An 11,179-nucleotide genomic window follows, 5' to 3' on the forward strand; every position below is an offset into this window, starting at 1 on the left:
ATCAATTGATATGGCCAAATCATGATCATTTTATGGTTTTGGTAGCAGTCGACTTCTAGGAATACAACAAGAGATTACTGCAACTACTACCTTGTTCGTGGTTTACACAATAACTTTTGCAGTCAATTGGTTAGTTGATTAGCCAGAATTTTGAGAACTCGGAACCTTTGACAATCAACTATGTTAGGCGATTGCACACTATCAGTCGACTAATAGGAATGCATCAGTCGACTGATGTTCAATTTCAGGTAGGCATTAATCATAGATTTGAAGTTTCAAATAATCTTCAACAAACAAATTAACACCAAATATGGTAAGAAGTCAATTGGAGTTATACAAGCAATCACTGAAGAATCTAAAGTAAATTTGCTCAATTTTAACATTCATAGAAAATCTTCAGATACCTTAGCATGTTGTGGTCACTTTTACTGCGTACTCAATAAAATGAAAAAGAGTTATTCACTCTCCAGTGTCACAATGATCTAATTGTTACAAGTACAACAATTGACTAGTGCTTATAATGATTCACTTATATGATACTTGGGGACCAAAGAATTATTTATAGTTTACTGCGTACTCAATAAAATGAAAAAGAGTTATTCACTCTCCAGTGTCACAATGATCTAATTGTTACAAGTACAACAATTGACTAGTGCTTATAATGATTCACTTATATGATACTTGGGGACCAAAGAATTATTTATAGTAGAGCGGGCATAGGATTTATACTAAAACAAAAGGAAATTGCCTATGTTTCACTCATTAATAGAGTAGTTTTATGCCTAAATCCTCTACTAGTGGTCTCTAGGTCTACGGTAGTTCGAGCATGAGTGTCAAAGGAACTTGTGCTTAATCTTCTTGGACCCAATGTTCGGGTACTAAAATATTTAATATTTCACATTTGAATAGGTACCAAACAAGAGGGAGTAATCAAACATTTGGATGGTAGACAATAGATTCTCAAGGCACATGATGGGAGATATTAGAAAATTTACTACTATCATTTACAAGAATAAGATATTATCATTTGGAAATAATGGTGAGCTCAAAATTGTTGGTAAGTATACTATTGAGGTTGTTGGTCCAAGGTAGGCCGGAGGGAGGGGAGGTAAACTGACTGTTAAGAAATATCTTCCTCGACTTTTAACTCAGATTAAAAAAAACATAATAAATGAGCAACTAAAGAAAAATGAGACCAAAAGAGTTACTTGGTTACAACTGGAGAGGTTGTTAATCCAAGGTAAGTAAACGCACTAAAGATTTCCTTCTTTGAAGGTGGAGAAGCCTCTTACACTCGTTGGAAGCTCAGAAAGTAGTTAGAAAATGAATACAGCAGTTGTTACATATTTCCTAGGTCTAGGGGTCTTTTTATATCCACTAGAAAATCTTATCCGTGGCTGGAAGCTAGGCGCCTTCCATAGAGCTAGAAGGCGCCTCCAGCAAGGTGGAGTGGATAAAAGTTTATCCACTACCAACGACAAAATCTGCCTGGTCGAAGGCGTCTTCCATGGCTGGTTGAAGGCGCCTTCAGCCCAACTGAAGGTCGCGGAAGGCACCTCCAGTAGTTCCATAGCTCCATTTTAGCACTTCCGCTGCTCCGATTGCCTTGGTGATTTTGGCCAATCGAAATAGGGCTCACCCGAATCAAATTTTCGATCTTCTCCAAGAGCAGGTTTTCGCTCCGGCTTCTCGTCCCTTGAACGTCGCGCACATCCTTCTCGTCCACCGATGTACTCTTTCGTAGAACCTCGTCCCTCGAATGCACCGAGATCGTCGGCTCCCTTCCCGTGCCATCTTTCTCGCTAGCTACGTCTTTCACTCAACTTCTTGTATTCCTAAGCCCTATACACTTAGACACAAGGGTTAAACACTAACAGGACCTAACCTGACTTAGTTGATCACATCAAAACTACCATGGGGTACCAACAATCTTTCCCTTTTTTAAATGATCAAACCTAAGTTAAGTTAAGGTAAAACATAAATAAACAATAGTTATAAAAATTTTGCAAGTAAAATTTTACAAGTAAAAAAAATTAAAATGTGTACTACTCTCCCCCTAAACTTAATCTCTTACTACTCCCCCTTTAGATCACATTAAAAATGGGGTACTTTTAAAAATCTAAGAGAAAAAAAATTCTAACTGTTAATAAGAATTAATTAAAAATATATATTTAATTAATTTTTTAATAGAAAATTAAGGTATTTTTATAACTTCTAAATGCTTAACAGTTAGTCAATTAAATACTTATTTCAATAATTAGCTTTTAGTTTGTGACGAAGCACTAGACCTTCTTGGATATTGGAACAACAACTACTTTCTAAACAAAGTCTCTTAAAGATATTCAATATTTAATTTTTCTGAAAGCCTTAAGTCAAAAAGTAATTAATCTAAATATGATTTTGAAATCCAAAATAGATTCCTTCCAATTGAGTTAACTAGGAATTTCTTAGGTACGTATTTCTTTGAAATTTTTTCTAATTTGGATCTTATGGTATTTAAGGTACCAATTCAATCCACTATATTTTCTAATATGTTGAATATTTGAAAATGTGTGATTTTTCAAAGTTTCTATCTCTTTTTATAATTTTTCATTCTCAATTTTAATTTTATCAAAGTCTTCTAATTAACAAGATTCAGCTAGTATTGATTTTAATTCCTTAACTTCTTTTTCTAATTTACATTAATTTTTTGTTAATAATTTAATAAATTGAAATGATTTGTCAGGAAGAAGAGATTATACCTGACTTATCTTGTCGATCCCGTGATCCAAAGCTCCCCCTGAAGTATTGCTTTCTTCCGATGTCACTCCCCCTTCATCGATGCTTTCGATGCTTATTTCGGACAAGCTTGCTTCATCTCCTTCTTCTTGATGACTTGCCACTAGCGCAAGTCCGACGATGGCTTCAATTTCCAATTCTGACGATGTTTTGTCTCACATCTCCTTCATATTCTTGTACTTGTTCGCTTGGGTTAGCTTCTTATTCTTGCTCTTGCCTTTGTCTTTCAATTTAGGGCAGTTATCTTTCACATGCCCTTCTTTATTGCAGTGGTAGCATCTTATCCTTCTTTTCCTACCCCGCACTTGATTAAATCTTTTAGTTTTAAATAACTTTTTAAATTTACATACCATCAGTGTTGTTTCACTATCATCAAGAGAAGATTCTGAATCTTGTTCTTCCCCCTTTGCCTTTAAGATAATGTTATGCTCCTTCTTCGGACCTGCACATCTCATTTCATGGACTTTAAAAGTTGAAAATAATTCTTCTAAAGTAGTTGAATCTAGATCCTTAGATATATAATAAACATCTACTAATGATGCACATTCAGTATTTCTAGGGAATGCATTAAGAGCGTACCTTAGCGAATCTCGGTTACTTATCTTTTCTCCGAGATTCGTGAGTCCCATGATGAGCTCCTTGATCCTTGAGTGAAGGTGTGCAATGGTTTCATCTTCTTCCAGTTTGATGTTGTTGATTTGGTTTTTGAGCAGATCTCGTCTCGTGAGTTTCGCCTCCAAGGTTCGTTCGTATAGTTCTAGGAATTTCTCCCAAAGCTCTTTTGCAGACTCGTAGGCCCCGATCCGGTTGACTTCTTGTGACAGTAAGACGCTTAGCAAATAGAACTCTGCTTTGCCGTTTGTCATGAAATCGACTTGCTCCTTTTTGGTCCAGTGGTATTTTTTCTTTGCCTTCGGGTGCTACAAAACAAAATTCCATTATTAAAAGCAAATCAAAATCAGTTTTGAAAAATACCTCCATCTTCTTCTTCCAATTGACGAAATTCCCCTCGAACTTCGGTGGATAGATGCTTGATCCGGTCATCTCGTGTGCTCCGTTCGACGGTTAGTCCTCCTGAAGCGAACTTGGATCTAATACCACTGTTGGTCCAAGGTAGGCCGGAGGGAGAGGAGGTGAACTGGCTGTTAAGAAAAATCTTTTTCAACTTTTAACTCAGATTAAAAAAATAGAATAAATGAACAACTAAATAAAAATGAGGCCAAAAGTGTTACTTGATTACAACCGGGGAGGTTGTTAATCCAAAGCAAGTAAATGCACTAAAGATCTCCTTCTTTGAAGGCGAAGAAGCCACTTACACTCGTTAAAAGCTCAGAAATGGCTAGGAAATGAATACAACAATTGTTACATATTTTCTACGTCCAGGAGTCTTTTTATAGCCCCTGAAAAATCTTATCCGTGGCTGGAAGACGCCTTCCACAGAGCTGGAAGGCGCCTCCAACGAGGCGCAGTGGATAAAAGTTTATCCACTGCTAACAACAGAATCTGCTTGGTCGAAGGCACCATCCATGAGCTGGAAGGTACCTTCCAAGGGCTGGAAGGTACCTTCCATGGCTGGTTGAAGGCGCCTTCAGCCCAGCTGAAGGCGTCTTCTGCCCAGCTAAAGGCGCCTTCTGCCCAGCTAAAGGCGTCTTCTGCCTAGGGGTGTATATGAGTCAAGTCGCTCGCGAGCCGCTCACGAGCAGCTCAGTCAGAGCTCGACTTGAGCTCAGAGTTGACCGAACTCGAGCCGAGCTCGAGCTAGCTCATTTAATATTCGAGCCGATCTCAAGCTCATTTAATACCAGCTCGAAGGCTCGTCGAGCCTGTTTGAGCTCGGCTAATTTAATATTTTAATATTTAAAATAATTACTACTTTAAAGTTAAGTAATAAGTTGAGGAGGTGTTTGTGGCTAGAGTGTTTTATAAGGTTGTTAGAGGTTGAAGGTTCAAATTTTAGCTTGTGCGCACTTGTTTTTACATTTAAATTCACTATTTTCGAGCTGAGCTCGAGCTCAAATTCAGAAACTCGCTCGAGCTCAATCTCGAGCTGAGCCTCTTTAATTTTCTTGAGCTCGAGCTCGAGCTCGGCTCAACTGTTTTTTAGCCGAGCTCGAGCCCATGATTAAATGGTCATGCCAAACTCGAGCTCAAATTCAAAAACTCACTCGAGCTCAAGCTCGAACCGAGCCTCTTTAATTTTCTTGAGCTTGAGCTTGAGCCGAACCAAGCTTGAGCTCGGCTCGGCTCATTTGCAACCCTACTTCTGCCTGAAGTCGCCTCCAGCAGCTCCATAGCTCCATTTTAGCCCTTCCGCTGCTCCGATCGCTTGGGTGATTTTGGGTAACCGAAATAGGGCTCATCCGAACCCAATTTCCAGCCTTCTCCTCAAGCAGGCTTCCGCTATGGCTTCTTGTCCCTCAAATGTCACGCACATCATTTTCATCCACCGATGTACTCTTCCACAACACCTCGTCTTTCGGATGCACCTAGCCCATCGGCTCCCTTCCCGTGTCATCCTTCTCACTAACTGTGTCTTCCGCTCAACTTCTTGTGTTCCTAAGATCCTGTACACTTAGACATAAGGGTTAAACACTAACAGGACCTAATCTAACTTGGTTGATCACATCAAAACTATCACGGGGTACCAACAGAGGTATCTCCTATCCTTATCATCAAAGAGCTCTTACTAGTTAAAAATATGCAATTCAATCTTTTGTGTGTTAGTCAATCATGTAAATTTAGATATAAAGTTAAATTTTATTCAATCATGTGTTGGTAGGTCAAAAAAAAGGAAAAAATATCTATTGTAGTAATCTTTGTTGTTTGACTAACACATCTACTAAGTGTTTCATGGCTCAAGAGTAAAGTTGGTTGTGGCATAGAAGATTGGCATATACCAACATGAAGTACATAGCAAAGGTTGCTAAGAAAGATTTGGTGAAACTAGTACAAGTTATCCTAGAAATTCTCACATTGATAAGAATATCAACAAAAACTTGAAAAAGGGATTTGCTATTAAACTTGAAATTAATAAATTAGGAAGGCAATGTTCAAGAGTGAGCTAGGTTAACATCGAATGATGAAGGAAAGCGGAAGAAAATAGGGTTGACTATTTGAATAATACACCACATTCACCTAGTACTTGTAGAATTAACCTAGAGTAAGTAATGAAAGATACTTGTAAAAGGGTGAGAATAAGGTCTTAATTTGAGATTCTAGGAAGTTAACTTTCACTAATCTTACAAATTGAGCCTAAAACAATAAATGATGCATTACTTGATCTATATTGGATCTTGACTATACAAGAAGAGTTGGCGCAATTTGAGAGAAATTAAGTTAGGGATTTAGTTCCTAGACGTTAGAATAGTACTGTTATTGATACTATGTTTTTAGGAACAAATTAAATGACAATGGAGTTGTTTCCAAAAACAAAGATAACTAGTAGTTCAAGGTTTCAATCCAAGTAAAAAGATTGGGTTACGATGAAACTTATGCCCCGATAACTCATTTAGAGTCTATTTGAATTTTAGTGTACACCGATCACAAGGGTTTTAAACTATTTCAATTGGATGTGAAGTCAACTTTCCTAAATGGATCTATTAGGAAAGAGTATTTGTAGAGCAACTATCCTAGTTTGAGAACCTAAAATTTTCAAACCATGTTTATAAGCTTAACAAGAGTATGATATGAAAGACTTTCATCCTTTCTAGCATCTAAAGGCTTTAGAAGAAGACAAATAGATTTTACTTTGCTCCTAAAGTCTAAAGATAAGGATATCTTTGTTTCCCAAGTGTATGTTGATTACATCATTTTTAGGTCAAGAAATTAACAATTTCTCAATTAATTCATTACAAATATTAAAGGTGAGTTTAAGATGAGTTTAGTAGGAGAATTGATATTTTTATGAGAATTTGAATCAAATAAGTCAAGGAAGGAATTCATATTCATCAAACAAAGTATGTCAGGGAGCTTAAAAAAAATTAACATAAAAGGGTCAAGCAAACCTTTGTTTGAGTATCTTGGACCAGGGGGCTTCATCCCCCTGCTGGGGGAAAGAGTTTTCCCCTTTAGGGGAAACCCTAGAGCTACCGTTCAGGGAGCCATCATGACGATCCATTCACCACCAGAGAAAGGAATCCTTTCGAAGACACCGAGAATCTTCTCCATAGCATTTCTTCATCTCTAATCTCTATTTTAGATTGTACGAATGCGTCTTTTAGTGTCTTTGGTTTGTAATTCTCTTGTAATGGAGTAGTTCTCTTGACTCTAGGATGTAGGGAGTAGCCCTTCTGATATATGAACATCTTTTCATTTAATCTATATGTTTACATGTTTCTTGTTTGATGAAATGTGTGTTTATGGTCCAGATATACCATATTAACACGATCTCGATGCTAAAAGCATGAGATTCATATCCCATAAGGGTTTAGGGATGAACTAAAAGGAGAACCTAATCCTTCGACTTGTAGAAAACTGAGACACAAAGAGTCGAATACAAAAGTGCAACCCAGTATGCCACGAGGAATCCTAGGTCGTCATAGATCTTAATGGATCAAACCTAATTCGTTGTCACATAATAGGAAAAGTAGTTGATTAGAGGTCGAGGGATCTTGTGACAGGGCCCCCTAGGTTCCAATCACTAATTACGATCATTCCGAAAGTAAACAATGATTAGGGTTGATACGCTGGTGTAGTTTCAAAAGTTTAAATCGGATACCACGGGATAGTCTACCTATATAAATATCCATTGAGAATAGGAAACCAAACATAGATTTAGTGTTTACAATCATTTTGATGAAACTAAAGTCCTAGAATCACTTCACCCTTCACTCACTCCACTGACTCAGCTCTCTTTTCTGCCTCTCTCTTGATTCTCTCTTGCTCACATCTCGCTCTCAACTCTCTCTCTCTCTCATTCTCCCTAGCTTGGTCGTGACTTCAACTACCCTTGATTCTCTAGATAACTTACTTTGTCATTTTGACTAGTATTTAATTCATAACCCTTGTGGATTTGATCTTTTATTACTTGACGACATTTCCATGCACTTACGGATTTATCACCATCACAGGGGAAAGCCCAAGCAGGTTAATGTGATCGGATGACTAGCAAAAGTCTAAGCAGGTATTGGTGTAATCGAACTAAGTCGAGTTGAACAATAAGAGGCTCGAGCTCAGGATCGGTTCATTATCCCTAAGCTATAGCTCGGCTCGAGTTTGATTTGAGCTTTAGTTCTTAAGCTCGAGCTCGGCTTGTAATAAAATTAAATAACTCGAGTTCGACTCGAGCTCAACTCAGAAAAAGATCATTTAAAAATTAAACAAGTTTAGTTCAAGCTCGTTTAAGATAATTAGCTATAATAATTAATCATATATTATTATATTTATTATTTATGTGATATATATGTATAATAATAATAATAATAAGATAAACGAACCTCTTAACGAGCATGTTCGCAAGTCTCTTAAACAACATGTTTGTGAGCCTCTAAATGAGCATGTTCGTTAGCTCACGAACAAAATATTGTTAAACTTGAGCTCGGCTCGATAATATTTTCGAGTTCGAAATTAAGCTGAAGCTCAGCTCGTTAACTTAATTGAACAAACTTTTCTTCGAACTAAGACCTAAATAGCTCGCGAGCGGCTTGGGTCATTTACACCCCTACAAGCAAGTCAAGGTGATTTGATGCTTGGCAAGTGAAAAATTCAAGAAGGTCAAGGATGACCAGATGAGTCCAAGCAAGGTAGGGGTGATCGAATGCTTGGCAAAAGAAAAATTCTAAAGAAATTAATAAGTAGTGAGAAGTCTTGAAGGATTGAACTCCAAATAAGAGGTAAGCCTAGTAGATCAAGTAAACTTATAGGATAAGGTTTATATAAACCTAGTAGGTCAGATGGACTTACAGTATGAATGTCTTGCAGGAACTTAGAACCGAAAGCAAGATGGAAAGCATATGAAGGTAACTAGATACTGTCAAACCAAGTGAACTTACCCAGATCCAACAAGACCTAAACCAGTTCAGTCGACTTATACACCAATTTGGTTGACCGGTTGGTCAATTCATCGGGTTCGGGTCCAAACTCAGATCAGTGATGTGGCTTAGTTTAGTCTATCGTAAAAGTGTTTCTATCGATCAATATACTTGATAACGACAAGATCACGTGGCTCGGTCCAAATCGCGATTAACTTGATCATGGGGATAAGTTTGGCAAACCGATCAAGGCTTATCAGAAGAACAAACGCAGCCTATAAAAAACAATCCAAGCACGATGTTCAGATCATCAATCTTCATAATCTACTCTTCATCTCTACGTTCTAAAAAGATCTCGAAGCTCTGCTTATGCTACTGAGAAAGCACGGGAGGAGTGTGAAGCACTCAAGGGCTTTCGAACTAAATGTCGACAAGTTTGTGTATATTTATTTAATAAGCATTGTTATTATTGCTCTATCTATATTCTACTTGATCAACTTGTAAGAAAGGTATGTCCGCCTCCGGAAGGCATCAAGAAAGGAGAATACTAGTGGATGGGCATCTCCCGTACATAGGCCTTGAAGTACCAATCCTTGGGGGTTGGGAACCAAGTCTGGCGTGTTCTCTTTGTTCTGTCCTTGTTTATTATATTGTATTCTATGGCAACTAATGCTCTTGATAGAAAGAACAAACTATGAAATTGAGAAAAAGACTATCGATATTCATCCCCTTTATCGATTCCCAAGAATCCTACACTTTAGCTATCGAAAACTTGCTGTAAACCTTCATTTAGCCCAACAGTTGACTACTCAGTCTTAATCAGTAGATTAATACTCACAATCCAACCAATATCGCACAATAATGATTTTTTTGCTTTCCACATCAGGCACCACTCAACTAATGCGATCAATCAAATTGTCAATCAACTCAACCACGAATATAATCATTTTATTCGTTGGCTCCTCAAACCAGTCGACTACGCCAATTAATTGATCCACAAATTTTATCTGATGCCCATTAATAGTTCAGTGTTTAACCCCAAATCCATTTGGAGTATCACAACCACTAGTTAAGTGTTGTCCATTAATAGTCGAATATTGACCCCCAATAATGATCAGTTGTAAGATCAAGTCTGTTTATGTTAAGTCTTCGGGGCACTAGTGCAATGATTAGACCCTCTAATAGATAAATAAGGGATCTAAGATTCGACTCTCAGCTACAGAGCACTGCAGGAGATTTACCTCCAGTGAGAAGCGGACCTAAGAATGCTGGCCATTTAGATCAGTCTCCATTAGCACTTCTCGATTTATCCTGATAGTCAATAAAAAATTTCTGTAGAATCAAATCGATCACCTTCAAAATTAATCTATTAAAAAAAACTAGATACCTAGATTAAAAAAACAAATGTCTGTTATGTTAAGTTCTTCACTCATCCTCATACATTCAAGTCAGTCAAAACACAATGCATTAAAGTCTTACTATCGTCACTTGACTTTGTATCTACCATCTACCATTAGGCCATACATTCTTTAAATACACTCCTCCATTTGTCATCATTCACATCTCATACCGACGCCTCCAATGACTATCATCCTCGTTTCCTTAATGCTCTTCGTCCTATTGTTCCTCAATCTGCCTCCATACCCTTCCCTAACTTGGCCGGACTATGTCAATGCTCTAGAATTGCTTCAACACTCATCATAATGTTCCTTATTTTCCAATCCCTCCAGTGGTCCCATGCCATTTTTTTTAATTTCATGGACCTCTAAACCACTAAGTGTGCCATCTTGATCACATGCCAAACCTCATACTTGTGGGGCCGGGTTGAGGGGGCCGCTGGATTGGCGGTTCCAACCTTTTGCAGCTTGATCACATGCCAAACCATGAGGCGTTGCCACAATTGATCACATGTCAAACCAACCCCCGAACTATGGTGCAGTGGTAAGGGCGTTTAGTTGTCTTCCAGACACCCATAGTTCATGGCATATTTGTAGAGATTTTTCCTCCAATGGGACTTGCAACTAAGGGATGTTGGGCTTCTGAGCCACCTACCGCAAGTGCTTCCCGATTTACCCTGGTGGCCGATGAAAAACTTTCGTGAGACCGGACCGGTCACCCCAGGCTCGACGTTACTCTACCTAATTAATCTTTTTTTTTATAACGCTAAACCAATCTCCCAAGGCGTAGCACAAATGATGGGCACATGACATCTGTGGCGTAATAACTAAGAGTCAATTTTCAAAAACTGACGACCTGAACCTCACCATGCACCTAACACTTATATATCTACCTTTATTTCCCTCCATAGGATCGTTAAGATAATGAATCTACATTTGATCACGCCAAGCAACCCCTGGGGTAGGGTATCATGATTAAGCCCTTTAATAATAGATCAAAGATCTAGGGTTCGGAACTCGACTGTGGCACATTAT

This window comes from Zingiber officinale, chromosome 1A (assembly GCF_018446385.1).
Source record: "Zingiber officinale cultivar Zhangliang chromosome 1A, Zo_v1.1, whole genome shotgun sequence".
Classification (NCBI taxonomy): Eukaryota; Viridiplantae; Streptophyta; class Magnoliopsida; order Zingiberales; family Zingiberaceae; genus Zingiber; species Zingiber officinale.